The sequence below is a fragment of the Zingiber officinale genome, chromosome 2A (assembly GCF_018446385.1).
Source record: "Zingiber officinale cultivar Zhangliang chromosome 2A, Zo_v1.1, whole genome shotgun sequence".
Taxonomy (NCBI): domain Eukaryota; kingdom Viridiplantae; phylum Streptophyta; class Magnoliopsida; order Zingiberales; family Zingiberaceae; genus Zingiber; species Zingiber officinale.
In genome coordinates, this window is record NC_055988.1 from 51,327,645 (window position 1) to 51,338,719 (window position 11,075).

The following is an 11,075-nucleotide window of genomic DNA, read 5'->3' on the forward strand; positions in this document are numbered from 1 at the left end:
ATTAACTATCTTAAATAAATTCGTTACCTTTTCTAAACAGATAATCTGTTTGCACACCTGGTTAGCCGGGTTTTGACCGAGTCAAAGGTCGTGGGTTCAATTCTCGGCTTGGACATTTTTTTGTCGAAACTTCCTTCGTTTAGTAAAAATACCAAACGACCTCTAAAAATTACATAAAAATACTCTAAAAATTTCTAAAAACCCCTAGAATATTTCTATAGCATTTTTAATTATTTTTAAATTACTTTTAGGACTCTAATTGATGAAATTTGGGGTGTTACATTTAGACACAAGGGTTAAACCAAATATGACCTAATTTAACTTGTTTGATCACATCAAAACAACCTTGGGGTTCCAACAATCTCTCCCTTTTTGATATGAGTAACCCAAGTTAAGTTTGGGTAAACAAATGCAACAAAAAAATGCTATGTAAAGACAATTAATTTTGAAAATAAGTACAAACAGATTTTCAGTTAAAAATTAGATTATACCTCCCTCTAGACTTAATATATCCCTTCTCCCCATTTGATCACATAAAAAATGGGGTTCCTTAATAAGTCTAAGGTTATTTTTTTAAAAAAATTTGCAATAGATTAGAAAATTTTAATTATTAAAAAAAAATTAAAGTGAGAAAATTTTAGGCAGAAAAATTTCTAAGTAACACAATTTCTAAGTAAGAAAATTTTTAATTTTCTAAGTTAAAAATAAAATTTTTGTGCAACGGAATAAATAACTTAAAAAATATTTTAATAGAAATAATTTAAATATTAAATTTTTCTAAGTGAAATTTTTAGAAGAAATTTTAATAAGTGTTAAACCATTGACAAATATTGAAAGTAATTAATTTTTATGCTTATCAGTTTGTCAATTAAATATTTAATTCAGAAATTGGCTTCCAGGCTGTGGCGAGGCACTAGGCCTTCTTGGTTATTGGATCATCAACCACTTCTAGACAAAACCTTTTAATAAATTCAACTATTCAATTTTCTACTTGAAAGCCCTAAGTCTAATTTTATTTTCAATTTAAACAAGTTTTTGGAACCCAATATAGGTTCATTCCTACAGGGTTAATCAGGTATTTTCTAGGTATATAAGCCTTTGATTTTTTTTTTATCTGACTTTTGTGAAACCTATAGTACCAGTTTAATCCTCTATAGTTTCTAAAAGCAGAAATATTTGAATAAGCAAAAAATTTTAAGTTTTCTATTTTTTCTTTTAATTTATCATTTTCAAGTCTTACTTTATCAAAATCTTCTATTAGACATGATTTTACTAAAATTCTTTTTATTTCTAAATTTCCATTTTTAAATTTATTATTTTTACTTTTTAATTTGTACATAGACTTTGCCATAAACTTAATATCATAATAAAGTTGATCAGGAGGTAAGAGGCATACCTCACTTACCATATCACACTTGAAGTCTGACTCTCCCCCTACTTCACTACATTCATCTGAAGTCGCTCGCCCTTCATCGATGCTGGCTTCTGATGTGCTTTACTCTTCATGGTTTGGCATCAGTGCTAGACTGACATATTCTTGTATTTTGGACTCAGATGATGAGCTGTCGTCCCAAGTAGCTTTTAGAGTCTTGTACTTCTTAGGTATCTTGACTTTATCCTTTTTGAATTCTAGGTAGTCCTCTTTTAAGTGTCCTTCCTTTTGACACTGGTAGCATCAAACTCTTTTCTATTTCTTGAATTTTTCTTATTTACATTTCTTTAAATTTATTAAATCTAAAGAATTTTCTGAAATTTCTTACCATATAAGCTTCTTGATCTTCTTCTGAGTCTGATTCGGGTTCATCCTTCTTGGTTGCATTTAGTGCCATAATCTAACTTGATTCTTTTGTTGTCCCTGCACATCTGGTTTCATGTAATTCTAAAGTGGAAAAAAGTTCCTCTAGGGTACTTACCTCTAGGTCCTTTGAGATGTAGTAGGAGTCGATTATTGAGGTCCAATATAGAGTCTTGGGAAAGGCATTGAGTGCATAGCATATCGTGTCCCGGTTGGTTACCGTTTCTCCGAGGTTTTCAAGTCCGGTGATTAGTTCTTTTACCTTTGCATGTAGATTAACTACCTTCTCACCTTTTTCCAGACAGATATTTGTCAGTTTGTTCCAAAGTATATCTCTTCTTGCAAGTTTGGCTTTGGATGTGCCTTCGTGGAGTTCCAGGAATTTTTCCCAGAGTTCTTTGACCGACGAGTAGCTTCCGATGCGGTTGACTTCTTAACGCGGCAGCACGCTCAACAAGTGATATTCCGCCCAGTTATTTGCTACAGAATTGTTTTGTTCTTTCTTCGTCCAAAGACTTTCTTCTTTTTCCTCTCCATTTTGATTCGTAGGAGCTACAAAACCATATTTTATTATTAAACTAATTTCAAAGTCTATTTTCAGAAATACCTCCATACGACGTTTCTAGTGTGCGAAGTCTCCCTCGAATTTTGGTGAAAGGATGCTTGGTCCGACCATTGGTTGCTTTGCTTATGTCGGCGATTAGTCCTTCTGAAGCGTCCTCACTCTAATATCACTTGTTGGTCCCTTTAGAGGTTGGCAAGAGGGGAGGGGTGAATTGCCTTGCACAAAAAAATACACAACTCTTCTAGAACTTTTAAAGAAACACTTGCATAAATTATAAAAATAATAAATTAAGAAGAGACAAAGGAGTTTACTTGGTTACAACCAAGGAGGTTATTAATCCAAGGAATGAAGCCACACAAAAGATCTCTTTCAGGCGGAGAAGCCTCTTACAGCAATGACGTATAGAAAATAGAAGCTAAACTAAGCAATAGGAGCTCACAAGTGTTGAATATGCAATTGCTTGTTCTGTTTTAGCTTCTTGGACCAAGGTTATATTTATAGCCTTAGTCGGGGCGCCTGGAAGGGTTCCAGGCACCTGAGAGGGGATAAAACTTTATCCCTTTTCGCATAGATCGCGTTTGACCGCGATCTGAATAAAATTCAGGTTCGGGCGCCCGGACTGGTTCCGGGCGCCCGAACCAAGAAAGTCAGCAGTGTTGACTTTTTCAATCCGAGTCCTCTGCTCCGGTTCAGCTCACCTCGGTCTGAGTTTTCCACTCCGGCTCCACTTGCTTGGATGATCTCGGCCATCCAGAATAGGGCTCATCCGAACCCAAGTTCTGACCTTCTCCTCGAGCAGCCTTCCTCCCTGGTTTCTCATCCCTCGAACGTCGTGTACGTTCTTCTCATCCACCGGTGTACTCTTCCGCGGCACCTCATCCCTCGGACGCACCGAGCCCATCAACTCTCTCCCCGTGTCATCCTTCTCGCTAGCCGCACCTTCCGCTTAAGTTTTTGTGCTCCTAAGCTCCTGCACACTTAGACACAAGGGTTAAACCAAACAGGACCTAACTTAACTTGTTTGATCACATCAAAACAACCTTGGGGTTCCAACAGTATCCACGCGGAACTGACCTACTAGCTGCCAGGTCATAGCAGTCCCTGGTATTGTGCTTTGTTGATTGGTGGAAAGTGTAAAACATTGGTACCCACCTCTTGCCTCTTAGACAAGCGGCCACCACCTGTAGTACGGCATGTGGCTTAGTCTCCTAGTGTGAATAGGCTCCCTACCAGGGCCCTTTAGGCCGTTAATGACTGCTCGATTGACGCCGCTTAGATGCTACTGCGGGCTTGGCACCTTCTCTTTCTTCCTTGCCACTTGGGCTTCTTCCACATTAATATACTCATTGGCCTTCTTTTGGAGATGACCAAAGTCCTTTGACCGCCGAATGAGCAATCAGAAGAACTCTCCCTCGATGAGCCCTTGGGTGAAGGTGTTTACCAACATGTTTGAGGAAACTGCTAAAATGTCCATCGCCACCTGATTGAAGCGCTGGATATAGGCCCTCAGGGCCTCTCGAGACTCTTGCTTCAGCGAGAAGAGATTCACGCTAGTCTTCTGGTGGCGGCGACTACTAGCAAAGTGGTGTAGGAATGCCACTCGAAAGTCCTTGAAACTGTAGATCGAGCTGTTCAGCAACTGTTTGAACCACCATTATGCCAATGTAGTAAGGAATAGTCGACATTTCACCGCGTACGTGTATTGGTGAAGGGTGGTCGCGTTGTCAAACTTGGCCAAATGATCATCGGGATTGGTTGTTCCATTGTACTCGCTGATTGTCAGCGGGGTGTAATACTTTGGCAGAGGATCATTTAGGATCCCCTCCGAAAATTGTTGATTGCCCCCCTTGAGTGAGTTGTCTTCCCTCAGCACTTTTCCCTTTTGTGCATCCTGTACGGGCACCTCATCCGAGGAAGAATCCCCGATCTCTATCCGCTCGGCCCCTTTCTTCTGGTGGAGCCCATGGTAGCGTTCGGTTAAAGGGAACTGGCATATTATCGGTGTCTCCATAGGAGTCGATCGGTCTCCTATTTGGCTCCCGAGCAGAAAGTTGATCTACTCCAACCAAATAGTGCTACATAGTCTCGAACCTCGAGCTCTCTTATATAAGAATCGTTAATGTTCGGTCAACCGATCCCTGGGTTCGGTCAACTGAACCAGCTCTCTTCCTTCCTGGTTGAGATTTGATGGTGATTCGATCTTCGACAATTAATGACCATTAAGGGTTCGGTTGACCGATCTCTATGTTCAATCGACCGAATAGGCTCCTTCCCTGTTCATCGAGATTTATCGAGATTTTCATTTACTGTACCTTTAATATTGATTGTTCGGTCGACCGATCCTCTGGTTCGATCAACCGATCAGTGTAGTTTCCTTCGCTGCTAATCGTTGCTGATTGAATTGATCTGTGCTAAATCAACCTAGTTCGGTCGACCGATCCCTACATTCGGTTGACCGATCATGTCATAATCTGTAAAACAGTGTTAGACCAAGTATCCCTGCAACATAAAAGTTAGCACAGTAATATATAATGCATGAGTAATATTAGACAGTAGAACCTGTCTTGATCTCAACTTAGAAACCTTCCCGGTTTCTTCAGTTGGATCAGCAACCTTAGTTTGTTCCCTTCAGGAACTCAACCTCTCTATCGCTCCTCTAGTTGTTTACCTCAACCTACCTGCCAAACATTGATTCTCCATATCTTGTTTAGACTTTTCACTTAGCATTGATCGGCTTGCCAAGACTTTTCTCTTGATCATCGGTCCTCCAGATTGCTTGATTGCACCACCAAGCATTGGGTACATTTGACCCACTTGGACGTTTACCTGGATTCCATGATCTGCTAAGACTTCTCCTACCTAGCCTCCAACTAGGTCTTCCCTGGTAGAGTAAACAATCTGCACACTTAGTTAACTTGTTAGATCACAACAAGACTTAACTTGAACCTTTGACAAAATCAAAACTAAGGTTTGATTCTGGTGTAACCTACACCAACAATCTCCCCTTTCTTGATGTTTGACAACCAAGGTTCAAAGTTAAGTTAAAAAGTATAGAGATAAATAAGCAAGCATTTTCACTCTCCCCCTGAGTTGAATATCTCCCCCTGAATTCACTATCTCTCCCCCTTTGACAACATCAAAAATAAGAGAAGCTCTAAAAAGAAAAGCAAAAGCTAAGTATCTTTAAAAATTTAGAGAAAAAGGTTTATAAATTTTGAGAAATTATAGGTCAAAAAATATCTAAGAATAAAATGAGAATTTTGAACACTCTGTAAGGTTTGAAAAGTTTAAGACATTGAATTTGAAAAAGTGAAGCCTAAATTTTGGAAAAAAAATCATAAAGTGAAAGATTTGAAGAGTATAAATTTTCTTTAAATATAGCAAAGGTATAGTTTAAAGAAAATAATATGAACATTTGAGGGAAAATTAAAAATTTTAACAAAGTTAATATTTTGAAAATTTGGTAAAGTAAAGCTTTAGCTCGCTAAAAATTTTTTTAGTAAAGATAAAATTTGAAAAATTACTTAAGGAAATAAATTTGAATAAACTTTTCATAAGCTCCCCCTAAAATTGATAATTCCTAAAAGTCCAAGCATGGATTAAAAATGTTCTTATGATGAACTGTCCAACTTTCGTACAAAGCTAACTACCAGAGGATAGAAGTTATTAATTCAGGTTGGTCAATTTGAGCATTTGGGACTAACTAGGTTGTTACTAGCTAGTGAACTCAAATTGATCAATGTACGTTGTTTAAAGCTCAGATCTATAGCGATACACTGACATAAGCATCTGTAATTTTATGCTAAGTCCTAAGCATCGCACCCATTCTAGGTTGTACAAGCAAGGGATCCTACTGTGCTTGTGGCTTCTAAAACTATAGGATCATGTAATTCTATGGGAAAAACCTAGGCTACTCCAGAAAGATAAAAGATTTGAAATAGGTTTTGAAAACAAAAATTTGAAAGGGGGATTTTTACAAAATAATTTTTTAAAAAGAACTACTAAATAATATTTTTCAAAAAACATGTTAAGAAGCCTACTCTATAAATGACATGGAAAGAATAACAAAAAGAGTAACTAAAGAAAATGAGTACCACAAAGCATACATAGTCATAATCCAAAGTTTCCCAAAAGTACAAGTCACAAATAATAGTGCCAGAGGTCACTCATCCTCATCCACATCATCAGCTCAAAGATAATCAAACATCCTCCACTACTCCCTCTCTAAAGCATCAGTACGGTCTGTCATCTCCTGACGAAAGTCTGCAATCTATCCTTGGAGAGGTGTACTGATCATTCATCTTAGTTTCTAAGGAGTCAAACCGACTAAAAATGTCATCCCAAAGATGACTAAAGAAATCACTAGTCGGTGGGGGAGGTGCATAGGAACTGCTCTGAGCAAAGTCGAAACAAGGTGTCATGGCAAATCCTGGATCAATAATCGACGGAACAGGTGCTTCAACTGGAATCAAATCATCTTCAGCAACATCTTCCTCGACAATCGGCAGAACGTAATGTGGATGGGTCCATTTATACACCAAACCCTCGGCACTAGTCCTAATCCCAGCCAAAGACAACTGCCTAATCCCGACAAGATCAAAGTCAAACAACTCAATTAGTTCACCACGATGAACTCCTACCCCTAAAGAAGCAATGTACGTAGTAAGGACATGACACTAGATCATGTGGACTTTATTCGAGGTATTGTACCCCGAATAGTAGATAATAAATGGGAAGACCCAGTACCCTAAGTCAAAGTCAAGATGGTGTCATAATGCGTACATCAAGAAAAGATGAACAGGACACAGACACCCCTAACCCCTAGAAGATAATGGGTGGATACATGATACAACCATCTTATAAAGGGCATTATCATTTGAACTCAGTGGTACAGTAGACATCTTCTTAGGGCGTGCCCCCTCAAAAAATTCGGCATACATAAGATCTAAAGTTAGATGGGCAAAAGGAGCAGGTAATGTGTCGGGAAGGGAAGCACTAAAAAACATACGATTAACCAAAGGTCGAACTCATAAAAATCAGAGAAACATATCAAGATCAAACAACATTTCTCGGGTTGCAACTCTAGTCCTATAGTGATGGGGGTTAAGTTCACATAAGTTGTGATAAAATTTAGAACAGAGAATGGGATTGTAAGCATGCCAACAAAAGACAATGCTATCGAGTTGAAAATGTTGAGCGATGTCTATGACCTCTGGACAGTATATTTGATAGAATTGAAGATCAAGACACCAAGTTCCTGTCATCTTAAATTTTTTATTTGGAAAGGATTGTCGTAGTTCATTGGAAGAAAACCTAGGGTCTTGGCTGGGATTTAAGGAGCTAGCCTCCCTTTGTGCACTTGTACGGCTCTTTTCACTAATATTAAGGAAATAAATTAAATAACTTGTACATAAATATTGAAGAGAAGAGTCGGAAGATGGTTACCGAGGCATTGTCATGATCCGAGAAGGGTTGTATGCGGTGAATCAGTCGAAGAAAGTGAAGAAGAAGAAGAAAAGAGAGGATTGAATGGGATGAGATTTGGCGTCTGCCCAAGGGGGGTTTACATAGCTTTTTATCGGTCGACCGAAAAGGGGATCGGTCGACCGATCCCTTAAATTCTAATCTTTATGACCTAGTTAGTCAGTGGTCGGTCGATCGAACAAGATGATCAATCGACCGATATATTTACTCTTATAAAGATATAAGTTAGGTGTTCGGTCGACAGAACCGAACTTCGGTCGATCGAAAAATTGAAGATTTCAGCGATAATTTAGTTTTTCAATCGACCGATAAATGGATTCGGTCAACCAATAAATTAAACATGAACGAATTACAAGTTATTTGTTCGGTCGACCGAACCGGTCGTTCGGTTGACCGAACCGGTCGTTCAATCGACAAAACCAAAAAATTAAACGATTTTTTTTTAAATAATTAATTAAGTTTAAAATTAATTAATTTAGTTTAAAATTAATTTAATTAATTTTGAAATTAATTTAATTAATTTTGAAATTAATTTAGTTTGAAATTAAATTAATTAAGTTTGAAATTAATTTAAGTTTGAAATTTAATTAAGTTTGAAATAAATCTAATTAAGTTTGAAATTAATTTAAGTTTGAAATTTAATTAAGTTTGAAATTTATTTAATTAAGTTTGAAATTAATCTAATTAAGTTAAGTTTAAGTTTAAATAATTTTAATTATATTTTTTTATTAAGTTTTTAATTTGAATTTGAAAAAGGTTATTGAACCCATGTTAGATTCAAACTTAGCTTTGGGCAAATCAAACATGCTTCCAAAGGATAAGTTTTCAGTTCAGTGGCGAGGCATATGACCTTCTTATATATCAACGGTGGACCACTTGTTGAATACTTTCCAAAATAGTCCTGTCCAAAAAACTTAATATTAATTTTGGTCTAACTAGACCATATTTGACTGGGGTAGCTTCGGTCAGATCTACTAAGTCTAGTGCATCAAGTAGAATATGTTAGTTAGAGCTCTAGAGCCAATCATATGATGATTGTTGTATAGACTCATGTATTATATTCCTATATATTTATAAAGGCATTTCTTTATGGTTATTATACTTACTTGTATTGGTGTCAAATAACTAAGTATAATAGCGTCCTTGAGTAGAAGGTTCTTATCTATATCAATCGATTGGTTGAATTGATAGTAAAATGATATAGAGAACACTACTCTTAATCATTTCTAGTCAAGTATTAACATTCAGGGACAATGTTAATGCATTGAGATTAGCATGTAGGTCAACTCGATGACTTAATCTCACAAGTCATGGATATAGAGATATCAAGTTGACACATGGGTATGCATTAGAGAATGTATACTGAATGACCCGCCATGAGAAAATATCATGGATCGTTATATGAGTGTCATATATTTTCTCATGTGACTATTAGTATGACTATCAGTCCTTGGACCTGAAGTCACCATGGTTCCCTACATAAGGAGTTGCATACTTTGGCTTCGTCAAACGTCACCCGTAACTGGGTGGACTATAAAGGTGATTACTGGATATGTAACAAATTATGCGGAGGGATGTGAGTGATGTAGATGAGATTTATCCCTCCTATATTACGGGAGTAACATCATGATTTTTGATAGAGTGAGACCACTAAGTGCATGACCATGCCCAAATGAGTCAATATGAGATATTGAGCTCATTTGATTAGAGTGAGTCTACTTGGAGTTCAAGATATAAATTGATTAGAGGATGACACGGTCTATGCCTCATTTGATCAATTTAGATGTCAAGGATAGAAAGACATTGTCACATATTGTGAGAGTCACAATTAGTAGTCACAAAGGTGATGTTGGATCTCAACATTCTTGTAACTTGGATAGTAATGATGTGTTGCTAGATACCGCTCATTACTTATGCTTCTAAATGGGTTTAGGAGCATTGTCAACGTTACAAGAACCTATAGGGTCACACACAAAGGGCAATTAGATGGAGAATAGGGTCATATGATGAACCAAGAGGATTAGGTTCATATGATGAACCAAATTGGATTAAGAGTAATCCAAATTAGACTAATTGAGTTGGACTCAATTTGATTCATGTGTTGAATGAGTCTAATTTAGATTATGACTCATTGAGTCAATTTAATTCAATGGATAGAGATTCATTAAATTAAATTGATTTGAATCAAATGGTTAGATTTGATCAACCATGGGAGATAAGAGGTCAAGTTTGACTTGACTTGAGAGGGAAGATGAAGGGTCAAGTTTGACTTGACCAAATGCCACCTCATTTGTGACTTGGCATGGGTCAGCCAATGATGGTGTTCCACATTGATATGGGTTAGGTTTCCTGGATCCCTGGCAAGGATGGGAAAGAAGATAACCAAGTGGAGGAGATAGATCAATATCGGCCAGGATATACCTCCAAAGAGGCAGGCCCATATCGATCAGCCTATACCTCAAAGGAGGTAAGCTAATATCGGCCAGGATATACCTCAAAGGAGGTAGGCCAATATCGACCGGCATATGCCTCAAAGGAAGTAGGCCAATATCGGCCGGGATATACTTCCGAGTGAGTAGATCAATGTCGACCGAGACATACCTTTAAGGAGGTAGGCCAATATCGGCCGACATATGCCTCAAAGGAAGTAGGCCAATACCGGCCGGGATATACTTCCGAGTGAGTAGACCAGTGTCGACCGAGACATACCTTTAAGGAGGTAGGCCAATATCGGCCGACATATGCCTCAAAGGAAGTAGGCCAATATCGGCCGGGATATACTTCCGAGTGAGTAGACCAGTGTCGACCGAGACATACCTTTAAGAAAGGAAGGCCAATATCGGCCGTGATATACCTCCTAAGAGGCAGACCCATATCGATTAGCATATATCTCAAAGGAGGTAGTCTAATATCGGCTGAGATACGCCTCCAAGGAGGCAGTCCAATATCAATTGAGACATGCCTTTTAAGAAAGGAAGGCCAATATCGGCCGGGATATACCTCCAAAGAGGAAGACCCATATCGATCAGCCTATACCTCAAAGGAGGTAAGCTAATATCGGCCTGGATATACTTCCGAGTGAGTAGACCAGTGTCGACCGAGACATACCTTTAAGAAAGGAAAGCCAATATTGGCCGAGATATGCCTCCAAAGAGGCAGACCCATATCAATCAGCATATACCTCAAAGGAGGTAGACTAATATCGGCTGAGATACGCCTTCAAGGAGGCAG